This window comes from Ambystoma mexicanum, chromosome 7q, assembly GCF_040938575.1.
Source record: "Ambystoma mexicanum isolate Mex_15411 chromosome 7q, UKY_AmexF1_1, whole genome shotgun sequence".
Lineage (NCBI taxonomy): Eukaryota > Metazoa > Chordata > Amphibia > Caudata > Ambystomatidae > Ambystoma > Ambystoma mexicanum.
In genome coordinates, this window is record NC_090941.1 from 1,061,738,024 (window position 1) to 1,061,750,897 (window position 12,874).

General features: G+C 43.1%; 1 protein-coding gene across 1 annotated transcript in view; it reads right to left on the reverse strand.

Annotated features, from left to right (window-relative positions):
- LOC138527977 (zinc finger protein 154-like) overlaps nt 1-12,420 on the reverse strand; it is an 89,374-nt gene extending 76,954 nt beyond the window's left edge. Inside the window, exon 1 of the mRNA XM_069639384.1 lies at nt 12,349-12,420. The gene's annotated coding sequence lies outside the window, so the exon portion shown is untranslated. The remainder of the gene's footprint in view (nt 1-12,348) is intronic.
- Between the last annotated feature and the right edge of the window lie 454 nt (nt 12,421-12,874).

The following is a 12,874-nucleotide window of genomic DNA, read 5'->3' on the forward strand; positions in this document are numbered from 1 at the left end:
AGATCGTCATCCCGTTCCTAATATAACAGAAAAGGTGTCCACCGTAGGGGATGTGTGTGTGTTTTCATCACTTGATCTCACATCAGCGTATTACCAGATAAAGTTCCATCAAGAGTCGAAACAACCATCAGCCCTTATATCACCAAAAGGTTTATTCCAGTTTGTGAGAATGCCATTTGGGCTGGTGTCCGCGGCATCTGTTTTTCAGAGGTTCATGCACAAAATTGCTTCAAAGAGATGAAGAAGGGATGATATGTTTCCAGGACGACATACTGGTCTTTGGTCCTGATCAACAAACAAATGATCAGAGATTAAATAGAGTGATGAGTATGCTTCTGAAAAGAAACTTGCACTGAGTAAGGATGAATGTAAATTTGATAAAAAGGTGATTGAGTACTAAGGACAGGCAGTGTCTGAAAAAGGAGTAAACGTGAAGGAGAGATTGGTAGACAACATCAGAAGTGTAATGGGACCATGTGACAAAGAAAAACGTTCTCGTTATGGGCGAGTACTACTTGAAATTCATACCAAATTCTGCCGACAAAACAGTGAACCTGAGGCTGCTAGTTAAGGGTGGAATTTACACCATCTCTAAAGAACTTTAAAGTGGGCAGGAGGACCATCATTTCCACAGATGCCAGTAACACTGGACTAGGAGCTGTTTTCGCTCAGATAGAAGAGAATGAGGAACATGTGGTAGCATTTGCATCTCGACTGACTAAGGAGGCAGTGCTTTACTATTCCACTATTAAAAAAGAGTTATTAGCCATCAAATGGTCTGTGGGAAAATGTAGGATTTTCTTTTGGGGTTCGTGTTTCATTATATGAACGGATCATAAGTGCTCAAAGAAACTTTGCAAAAGAAGGGTTTAGATGGTGTTTCATCAAAGATAGGAAGATGGGCGATGGCACTTCAAGAGTATCGTTTTGATGTGGAATACGTGCCTGGGAAGAGGAATATTTCTGCCGATCGACTTTCACGATTAGTCACATGTGATGAGGAGGAGGATGAAGAGAAAGAGGAGGAATATGTACTTGTTATCGAACAGAAAATCAAACAAAAAATTGTTTAGAAAGAAGAATGGCTTGACAGCATGAGCTTGGATATTGTGCTCAGAGGAGTGAGAAATGCGTTGAGGGAGAATGGGACAATAATTAGGAAGAGTGTTGTTGGAACAGAATTAAAAGGGTTGTGGTTAGTGAGGGATGAGTTATAGGTGAATGGAGAATATGTGATGGGGGTGAGGAAAAGGGTTGTGGAATTATCTCATGAAGGGCATCAGGGCATTGCCAAGACTAAACAGGCAGTGTGTGCAGAGCATTGGTGGCCAGGATGTGACTTGGAAAGTAGAAAGAGTGGTACGAAATTGTGTGTCATGTCTTCTGAGTGAGAAGAGCCTAGCATAGAAAGAAAGCCATTGACTTTGGTGCCCATGCCACAGATGCCTTGGGAGAAGGTGGCCATGGACATCGTGGGGCTAATTATGAATAAGGGAGTGCACAAGTACTGCATTGTTTTGGTGGATATTTTGTCAAAATGGGTAGAGGTGAGGATCACTCAGAGCATTACTACAAGGAATGGGATTGCTTTCATGAAACAAGTATTCAAGCGAGAAGGGTATCTGTGTGAAACGGACAACGGAGTGCAGTTTAGGTCCAAGGAAATGTGTGAGTACATATCTCAAAATGGAATCGATCACTAGTTTACGGCAATATATTATCCACAGGCCAATGGGGTTGTTGAAAAGTTTACCAAAGTGATGAAGGACTGTATAAAGTGGGGGTGGAGCAATGGCGAATACTGTGAGAGTGTTGTGATGATCAGGATTGAGGCCCATAGATTCTCTCTGCATGTGTCAAGAGGGATTTCTCCCTTTGAATTGAGCAGGGGTAGAAAGCCCAAATGCAAGTTGTGTCCTCCCTGGATGAGGAGTTAAGGATGGACGTGGCAAGGTGTGGAACAAGCCAGGACACATGTCCGGGAGAGGCACATTGCAGATAATAAAGCCAGGTCTGATGAGAGGAAAGCTGTGAAAGAGTGCAGTGTGCACAACGGGGATTTTGTGAGGGTCAAACTGTCAGTGCCTTTGAAGCAGGGACCACTGATATGGTCGGCACCTGGCAAGGTTCAAACGCGTTTTCACAATTCTGGTATGGTGGATGATGGCAAAACCTGGAACTTGAATAGAATGCTAAAGTGAGATAAAGTGGTTGTGACCGTGAGGTTCTCCCTGATTCCGAAATAGTAAAGGAGGGTGGTTGTGAGCTGTCTAGTAGGAGACCTGTCAGGCAAGCTAGGGACCAGAGAGGCTCAAGGACTTTTTTGCTAATCTTTGTGTGGAAGATGTGTGAAACCTTTAGAAGATGTGTGAAACTGTTCACACTACATTGTGTTTGTTGGGTTATTTTGTTTGTTTTTCTTTTGCTGTGTTTGAAGAAGGGAAGGTGTGTAGTGTGCTTGGGCTTGTTCCCGTGGTGGCATACGTGTGTTTGAGCGAGGGTTCTGGAATGAGAAGGCAGAGAGAGAGATGAGAAAGAGAGTAGAAAGGACCTGCAGGGTGTGTCTGTGCCGGTGGGCTGAAGGAGACCTACATTTGTGAATAAACATACCTGTCCCTCCTATATCCTGCCTCTGCTGCATCCTTCTGTTTCCCATTCGTTTAATTTTGTCAACCCTATGATCCTTATTTTACATGCCTTGCTTTATCTTCCAGATTAGAGTTGCATCTCAATAACTTTGAGACTTCCACTTGCATTAAATTGTATGCCCTGAATCTGCCTGCCTTCTCCTCTGAGCAGACGCCTGCCAGGATTGTCTAACAAGTAGGGCTTGTAGCTAATGTAGTTGGACCCATCACAGTGACATTAACATCTTTAAATGCCCACACAGTGCTGCTGAGTGGGCATTTACAGATTTTGGGTGGGCCTTGCCCACTCAGGCCCTACCGTGTCTACGCCTCTGCCTCTGAGAGGCACTAAGTCCTCCTCTTCACCTCATCCTATTTTCCTCCAGGTGGGACACTTTAACATGGGCGTCTGCTGTGGAGACCTTCATCTCACTCGCATCTCTAGTTAGGGATTCCTTTCTGCCTCTCTGCCTCTCTACCTCAGGTTTGGGGGGGGCACATGTCTACCCTTTTTGGGGATGGTTTCATCCATCACCTCTCTTTTCTCCTTATGATTTTGTTGTTATTTAACACATCTGTTTTCAGATCTGAATCCTGGGGATGAACAGGAGCTCAAAGCTTAAGCTGTTCCCTTCCTGATGAACATTCTCGAACCATTGTGCAACTAATATCATTTTAATGCCAACATATTTAAAATACATGCTTTGAAATGCACACTTAATACAAACTTCCCATTCCATCATAATCATAACCTGTGTGACATTAACCAATGTAGGTTTGATTTTAATGCTTATGTATCTATATTTCAACAAGGGTACATCACAAACACTAAACCTCCCCAGTTCTGCCTGATGCAGCACTAACCAGATCCAAGATGGGACATTGCCCCAATACTTGTACCTCGTATTATTATTATTATTTAGATGTGTTCTCCTGTAATCACCCTAGCAGAAAGGTCTCAAAAGGGAGGAGGTGAAAAAGAAGTTAAAATATTTCCAGGCCAGGATAGAAAGATCATGATAGACTGCGGATGCAGGAGTGGAGGGGGTCTAGTGTACCTTGCTGCACTGTATCTAAATTTGAGTAGACTTGAGTGTGGTCCTCAAGACTGGAGGGAACGAGTGGGCAGAGCAGACCTCTGATATATATATTATATAGTGCTGTATGGCCATGGGCCTCAGGGTGCACAATTAACTGTAAAAAGACAGACACAACATGAAAATCAGAATCAGTGTGTCAATGGGGGAAGCTGTGGGGTCCAATTGGCATTAACCTGGTTTGGGGTCAAACAAGTGGATTTTCACTGCTTTCTTAAATTCTGCCAGGGATTGAGAGGCTCTCAGCGCTAAGGTAAGCACATTCAATTCTTAGGGTTCTCTGCACATCTAAACGGGATCCTCCATATTTAGCCAGCCTGAAATGCAGTTGCTTTAGTCTATAGCTGTCATTAGAACGCAAATGCAGAGCTGAAGGATTTATGGTCCGACGGTCCAAGAGATATTGGGGGGCAGTGGAGGTCCAGCATTTATAGGAGAGAGCTAGGAGCTTGTGGGAAGTCCTGTGCCTTCGGGAGTTTGTTGTACAGTCACGTTTTGATAGTTCTATGTCTTTATTTCAAATATTAAATGCAGCGCAAATAAAAGACTGTTTTTTACAGCCCCCCCTACAAACCTTTACCCCACCCCAACCCTGCCTCATACTCACACACACCTTTTTTCCCTGCACCCCCTGCCATACCAAAACTCTCAGAAACAGACACACGCAGACACACTCTTTCCCCCCCTGCCCACCACGAACACTGTCCCCTTTCATACTCACACAAACACATTCTTACCTGTAACCCGTCTACCCCTGCCCATCTCGATCCACCTGTCAGCCCATGCGTGCACTCGTGTGCAGCAGGGGCATGACAGTTCCAATTTAGGAAGACCGCTCTGATTGTTGTCAGAGCAGTCTTTCTAAATCGTTTTTTATAAAAAGGTCTTTTCACCTAGAACGGTTTTGATAGGCCAAAGACCACTCTTACAGCACTGTTCTGAGTGGTTGGAAGGGAGTAGAGATTAGCCTTAGACGTCCCGGTTAGAAGACTTGCAGTAACGGAGTCAAGAATTTACTAAGGGCGTAGCCGGAAGCCTGTTGCTGAGGGAGATGTAGGGCCTAATTTGACTTAAGAGCTTAATTAAATACAGCCACAAGATGATTGTGTATGGGCCACCTGGACCTTCATGGTCAATTCTGCGTCCAGGTGTACACCCAGGGTCTTAATACTTCTAGTCACATTGATCGTGCTACCTGTAATGTTATAGCTTTCATAAGCTGAATCCAATTTTCGGCAGGCCAGGCCTTGTTGTAGTATGGTGGTCCGTAAAGTACGTTACTACTGGCACCCTTATTTCCGGACTTCCATACTTATAATGAGGGCAATTGTCATCAAACCAAGCGTTCTTTAGGTTCTTGAGCTTTATTTTTTTGATTTCTTCTGGTGCCAGGACCTGTATGGAGGTGCATATGATGAAAGAAAGATGAGATGTCAGGTCAGTGACATTCTCTAGAGAGTCAGGGGGGCGAACTTTAGAATGCAGGAGTGCTGAGAATTGGTGTGATATTCCTAAAATTCTGCTCTTTTTAAGAATTCTGAGCTGTTTGTCTAGGTGAGCTGTCAGCGCTGGGAGACAGGCTGTGGAGTTAACCAGCAGGTGGTAAAACCAGGGGCATTTGGATGTGGAAATATTTGTGATACGTAATTGGTGTGTAAGAACGCAGTCCAGAGTGTGCCCATCTCCATGGTTGTGTTCGTTAATCCTTTAGATATAGCCGGTGGCATCAAGAGCTGCTAGTAATAATGAGGCTAGTTTCAACCAGGTAGTTAAAATCACCTTGGACAATCACAGGATACTTATACTTTGATATTAGGATTTACTTTAAGTTTTATTAGTAGGCTTCCAGCCCTCTAGACTGGGATGATTAACTATATGGCAGTCCAGATTTCCCTGACCATGAGGGCGACCCCTTGCCCCCCTTTGGTTAGTACAGTCCACTCTAAGGATTTTGTAATCCCGTGGGAGGGCTAGTGATGCTGCCATCTGTGTGGTTTCATTCAGCCATGTCTCCGTGATAGCCAGTATATCCAAGTTGGATGTGATAAGATAGTCCTCAACCTCCGCTCCATGTTGTACGAGGGAGCATGTGTTCAGGACCGACATGTTGAGGGATGGCGCTTGAGAAGGTATAGTATTAGTGCCTGTGTCGGTGAAAGTAGAAAACATGTGTTTTGATAACAATTTCAGGAGTTTCTACCAATTTGGGTCTTCTGAGTGTCAAGGGGATCATATTTTCAACGGCCCCTGAATTCTCTGCCTGTATGCACATGTTATTAATGACAACAGGTTCTGTTTCCTTGGAACGTACACGTGATGGTGCTAACATATTGGGAGGGGCATTGGATAGAGAGCATACCTGCCGACTCCAGGTTTTCAAGCTCTTCTCTTGGTCTCCAGGCAAGAGCGTAGAGTATCCGGGGTTCCCTGCAATCTAAGGAAATCCACCCATGCTTTAATATGATTAACTACACACACACCATTTGTGGACAATCGCATCGAGGTGTGGGCGGAAACTAAGGATCTGCGACAGATATGAAGGCGGCTGCCCAGTTAGCAGCATCTCCTCCACTAATGTGAAGAGAAATAACACCCTTGCATCTGCAAAAAAAAAAGACTGCTCTTTTTCTTTTGTTTTTGTGGTCGTGTCTCTCGTTTTTCTTTTTTTAAATGTTTTTTTAAGTAGTCGAGTCGGGTGTGCAAGGTTTTCGGGAAGAGGGTGGGGCATTGGTGACGTCATTCTCCGAGTTTTCCTTTTGGGAATGTAGGCAAGTATGATAGAGAGTGATAGCCTGCTACAATATCTAGTTGTTTTGCGTGATATGGCTCAATGTCATGTGGGGTAGTGCCCCTCGTTTGCCTGCGTAATTCCTCAAACAAACTATGGAGATGTGGCATAGTAAATGACTAGCTGGAATGGTTTAAGATAATTTGAATCCAATACCTGAAATGTGTGGGGTTTCACGGTGCCCAGAGGAGCCTCACTCCCTGTTAAGGATTTCAATCAGGCGACACACCCTGGTCTCAGCCTAGTATGCAGCGCACAACTGAAATGCTTATTTCTTTATATATAGATTCAATATTTGAGAGATACACAACTCATATCACACCCTGTTTTCAAATACCCCGGGTCACGATGGACCAGGAACCAGGCTGGTGGGTAAAGGTAATATTTATTTAAAAATTCAAAAGAAATCATACATGTTTTAATAACTGGGGCAGCAATCACCAATGTGATGATAACAATAGGAATGTAGGCAATGCACTTAATTCAACCCTTTAGTAACACAGATAGAAAACACCAGGGAATAGAAGCACTTTTGGATTTTTGGAAAGATAGCATTCAAGTTAGGATTTCCCCCTGCAATGTTCCCTCAACCCACAAATAATCACTTCAGAATGGATATAAGGAAGCAGCGCGCAGTTAGGAATATGAATCTGGAAACGGAATTCAAATCTAACTTTCCCTCCTCAAATGAGAGTGAAAAACACGTTTGAAACCGTTGAAATGCTAAAAATGACACTCTGGAATGGCTGAATAAAACAATGAATGTATATAAAAATCTTGAAACTAAAACAATTCTTTACTGGAGCAACACTGGAAAGATACTAGCAATCAGCAGCAACTGACTGAGCAAAAGCATACAATTCGAAATTGATTGGAAGATTAAAACAGTTTATAATCAAAATGACACGTGAGAACTTTTGTGAGTATTTTGATTCCCGCATGGAATTGACCGAACGGTTTTGATAAAAACGGGTAAAATTCACTGGTTTGGAGTGCGTTTTTTTAGTTGGGGTGTAGCTATAGATCTGGAAGTGAAGATCTAATGAGGTTTGTTTTTGGAAAAACGGGTAGTGAAAAACAGAAAAGCGGCTTTAAAATGGATTGCAAACTTGACTTGAACTGGATTTAACGACTAAGGAAAAGAGAATGTCACCAGTGAATCTCCACAGTTACGCGGCCATTGTAACTCTTCAAGTGGTGTCCCCCGTTTCCTTTACTGAAAATTAATTTATTTAATCAAAATCGCTAATGGCTTATGTTCTAGCAAAACAAACATGAAGAGAAAATCAGCACTAACACTAGGAATCAAAGACAGGGTTGCAAGAATGATTCTGACAGTATTACAAGTTATCAGGGTAAGGATGGGATGCCTTAGAGAGGTGAACTAAGGACAAGGCGAGGCAAGGTATACTATGGTTTTCTATGGTTCCTACTGATCCTCACAGTCCACTTTAGTTAGGATTTTGGACAGTCAGCGTTCTGGTCAAAACACGGATCTGGTCAAAGAAAGGACAGGCGGACAAAATCACGTGGACAGGAGCAGCTGGGTATGGACTGGTCACCGGATGGCACTGGACTGGCACTGGACTGGTCACCAGATACTACAGATCAGCTGGATGGCAGGTTTGCAGCAGGCATGCATTTAGTGAGCAGCAAGCCAGGTTAATTCAGGATGCTTCCCACACAGCGTTTCCTTTGGTTATTGGGATTATTTTAGAATTGAGGCCTAGCTGAAGCAGGATTAGCAATGCTTGGCCTTGTGGTTGGGATCTGGAGTTTAGATGGATAAATGCAAGATGAAGACAGGAACAGACAGGAACAGGATGCCGGCGTAGGAAATCAGGAATCAGCGTCTTACCTGTGTGTTGTCAGGGGCTCTTATTTATAATGCCTAGTGACATCATAACAGTGTATGACTGGGACAGGCTTTACTACACCCACCTCTATCAACCGGATTGGGCAGGGGTATTGTCTCCGCCTAGCTTTTTGCTGGTTGGATTTTAGAAAAATGATGTCAGGTTTATGGGGTGAGTGTTACAGTGTCCAGAAACCTCCCATAGTTACTGGAACTAAAATCTAATTTTGCCACAAACATATATTTACCCAATTACAACCTCTTAGCAAATCAGATACACAGGTTATATATTTTGTGCATCACCTTTCAGTACAAACCTCCATTCCGTGAGGCCTGGTTTCGCTCCTCTACCAGTTTTTCACGCTTTTCAATTGGATTTTTATCACTCAAAATTCTTCAACTTTATACAGAGGTGGGGATTATCATTAGGGATGTATATACAAAATTTTACATTTGCAACGCAGATGCTTTTCTTGTAATCCAACATATAGCATCATTTCTGTCCACAAGGTGTCAATACAGCCTACCAAGTTTTAAAATAAAGCCCATAAAATTAGATTTGAAATTGCAAACGTTTTACATTTGACTAATTCTTGCTGCAGAGATACAAAGTTTCCTAATGAAATAGATTTTAGAAACAAATGGGCGTAACTGGATAATTTTATTTTCTTTCCTGCTGACACCAACTGGCAGTTCCTTCCAAGCAGGATGGGGGTTCCTCAGCCTGATTGAAGTTTTATTATTGGCTCTCACATCTCCAGATTCCTTTCCTGGGAAAGTCATTGTCCTGGGTCCCAGCAGAGACAAAAGTCTGTTCAACCCTGTAATTAGCAGGAGGTTGTCAGTATCTGCTGAGAGTTTTTATGATAGTCCCCTTTCCCTTGGGGGAGGTTTCATGGCTGGCAACTGGAATGACTGGTTTTTCTGAGAGCTTGCAAATCCAGCCCATGTGTTTGAAACTCTTTAATTTCTTATTTTAGGTCTTGAATTAAATAAACCTGTGAAAGAAGATAGCCTATGTGTCTATTATCACCACTAACATAAACCCTTTACATTGCTAAGTAAGCAGTTTTTTATGCAGCAATTTATTTTTAAACACGCCAAGTTTTCTTCAGTCAGCAAGAGCCCATTTTTCCACATGTGTTAAAACTGCTAGCATTTCTTTCTTTAATTTTGGTTTTGCCTCAGATTTCCACTATTTCTTTTCAGCTAAAGTCATTTTTCTTTAAGCCTGAGTTTTATCTGAACACTGGTATATGAAACTGACCAGGCTCAGATAGTGGAGTGCCTTTGAAAACAGCTGGTGTTTGCTACATTGTGAAGAAAATAAACGCGTGTTCCCGTGCAAGTGAAAATTAAGATCCTTGTTGATTTTTTTCAAAGCTAATTTAACTGGGCCTTTCATTCAGGAATTATGCCCGGTTTTGCTGAGGCACAATGAATTCTCCTGGGCACGGCAGGGTCTTTTCAGTCACAGTAGATTCAGGTGAATGGATGGAATTGGCATCAAACAGCATTTTAAAGGGTGAAAAAGGTTTCATTTTGAAGGGGAATATTGGGTTTTCAGCAAAGCAATGCTGCCTCTTGACTTAATTCTCTTTGTGTGTTTCAGGGCACACTGGCACACTCCTGCACTGTGTCCCCTGTTTCATCCTGCCTGAAGTGTGTGTGGCAGGATGATGCAGCCATCTTTTTGGTTGTTGCAAAATCGCAGTTTTGAGGTACTGGCGCGCACAGGAGCCAGCACAGCCATTTTGCTGTTTCTTGTGCAAATGCAGCTTAGGGATGTGGTAAAGCACAGCAGAGTGGGTCAATATATACCCCAAACCCCTACACTCTACGGACACCCTCTGGCACAAACCGGCGCCTCAACCAACATGCTGACATGTCACTGAGGGCCTTTAATGCCCTGGAGACTGTTGGTAGCAGTAGTTCAAAAGAACTACAGCACGGGTGAACAAGAAAAAACAGTTACAGCGTGAAAGTTGTAAAAGATAATCAGAATGAAGGGAGGGACTAAGTTCTTTCTATCTCCCTGCTTCTTCAATGAACTAACGTGCCTGATGGGAAGCAGAAGGCCGTTTACAAATGTCACAGCAAAAATGTAAGGACAATTTTCAAATTTTCAATTTAAGAATGTCAATTCTGAACAATTGTACACATTTACTCTCAGCATGCACGCATACAATCCCCACAAAAAAATTAATACTGGGCTGAATGTGGCCAGGCAAAAGTACTGTATTTATGCCGGCACAAACTGACGCCTGTTTTCTTAAAAGTGTTTTTCTGTGTTTTGCCTGCAAGGAAATGGTACCACTCTGTAATAGTGGTTGGTAAAATCACATATAACCAAATAAACCAGTTACAACGTTAACGTTGTAAAAGATGAGCAGAAGGAAGGGAGGGGACTAAGTTCTATCGCCCTGATTCTGCAATTAACTAGTGTGTCTGATGGGAAGCAGAAGGCGGTTTACAAATGTCACAGCAAAAATGCAATGTAAGAATGTCAATTCTACACAATTCTACACAGCTACCCTCAGCATGCACGCATACAATCCCCACAAGAAATCTTGGTGAGATTTAGGAGGACCAGATCAGCTAGCACCTGCAGATAATTTGGTGTCATGTGAGATCGTTACACAACCAGGTACAGGAGCAAGAAGACTTCAAACAAGTAAACTCCAGCCCTCCTTTGAGTCTTTTACTAGTTTGGTGACCAGGAAATGCAGGATCTACCAATCTTTTACCCCAGAAATCAACCCTCAAATACATTGACTCATTGTGGCTATTTATAAGCCAAGTCAAAAAGTATCCTCTTTTTTAAACTGGGGATCTATTTGTGTTATTGTGTATCTCCATTTCACTGTGCTATGGTACAGGCTTGGCGGGGAGAACCACCAGTTTGGAGGACCTTCCTCTCCTCCCTTTGCAAAAGAAAATATTTGGTGTTACAGCTACTAGGTAGAATTATTCATTTTATTTTCTTCTTCTTCATAATTTATTTCCACTGTTTCTGTAGCATCTCCTTGTTTTAAGAATAAGGTCAAACCAATAAAGCTTACTCACAAATGAACACATTCTTTGCATAGTTACAGTCAGAAAACATGCCCTTTCAGTGTTGTAACCTCCTTAGACAGAGCGGTCATGTAACGGGGGGAACCTTATTGGTGTTAGTAGGTCTATCTGTGTTAAAACCCTCATAGTCAGTAAGGGACGTCTTTGACAGAGCAATTCACGGATTATTCAGAATAGGTTTGGGCTGAGCTCAGCAAGGGTCTGTGGGTGACGTTCTCTGCATATCTGCACTCATTTTCAGCCTGAGCAGTTCTTAATGATCTTCTCTCAGGATTAGTTTGAGCAGAGCTTAGAAGAGTTCACCTCAGAGTTGGTAGGCGCACATGCGTAGCAGATCTAACTCAGTATCAGTGTGAGTAATCCTTGGAAGAACATCCCTCAGGGACCATATGAGCAATAACTGAATGATCATCCCTCAGGGACGCTTTCACTGATCCTTGGTAGTGCCTCCCTCAGGGACCATCAGAGAAATCATTGTATGACCATGCCCCACGGACTGTCTGGGTAGGCCTTGGAAGAACTTTCCTCAGGAATGATATGAGATCCATCTGAGCAGATCTTGGAAGTTCTCTATCAGAGGTCTTTGTGAACATCCTTCAAGAATGTCTCTCAAGGTCTGTGACAGCAGTCCTTGTTGAGTCTGCCTACAGGTATGTGAAAGAGAGTATTCTTTGGTGAGTTCTCCGTATGGTGTGTGAAAGTGGTCCCTAGCAATTCTCCCCGCCTGGTTTGTGAGAGCAATTCTTTGCAGATCTCTCTACACAGTCACAGCAGTCTGTGGCTGGTCAGGGTCTGTGTGTGCAGCTCAAGGTTCCCTCTCCTGAGGCCTGTGAGAGCATTGCAGTCCAGTTAAGTCATTTCCTCAGACTACATCAGGCCCACATCCAACATTGCAGAATCCCTTACCTGCAACTGCTATCTTGTCACCATGCTTGATGCTCCACAGGTGCTCTCCCTTGTGGGAGATCAGAATTCTCCATCATAAAGATTCTTGTTTCTAGGCAACAGTCAGAACATTGTTGCCCTAATCCACTTAGTTACCATGGCTTCACTGCCTGGCCCATTATGTTTGAATTGCTTGGGTATAGCGTTTCCCCTCTGAGCAAAGTAATAGAAATATGATAACCACTTGTAATAGGTTTGGGGTCTCGTAATAAAGTATAGGGTTTCTAGACAACCACACTGTGGTTGTCTAGTGCAAATTGTTCATTTTTGCTACTCCCTGAAAAGTCAGCACAATGCATTAATATTTCTTTTTGCCAAACTGTTTCGTATTTTCACATTGGGTGGTCCTTCCCCTATGCCCCATTTTCCCCTCTCCCTACCCAGGCCTCAACCTCCGTTCCCCCTTCCTTTACACCTTCCACCCTCGTCTCACCCCCTTTACTGAACTTTCCATTCAGTGCGGAAAGTCATCAGAATGGGGTTGGGA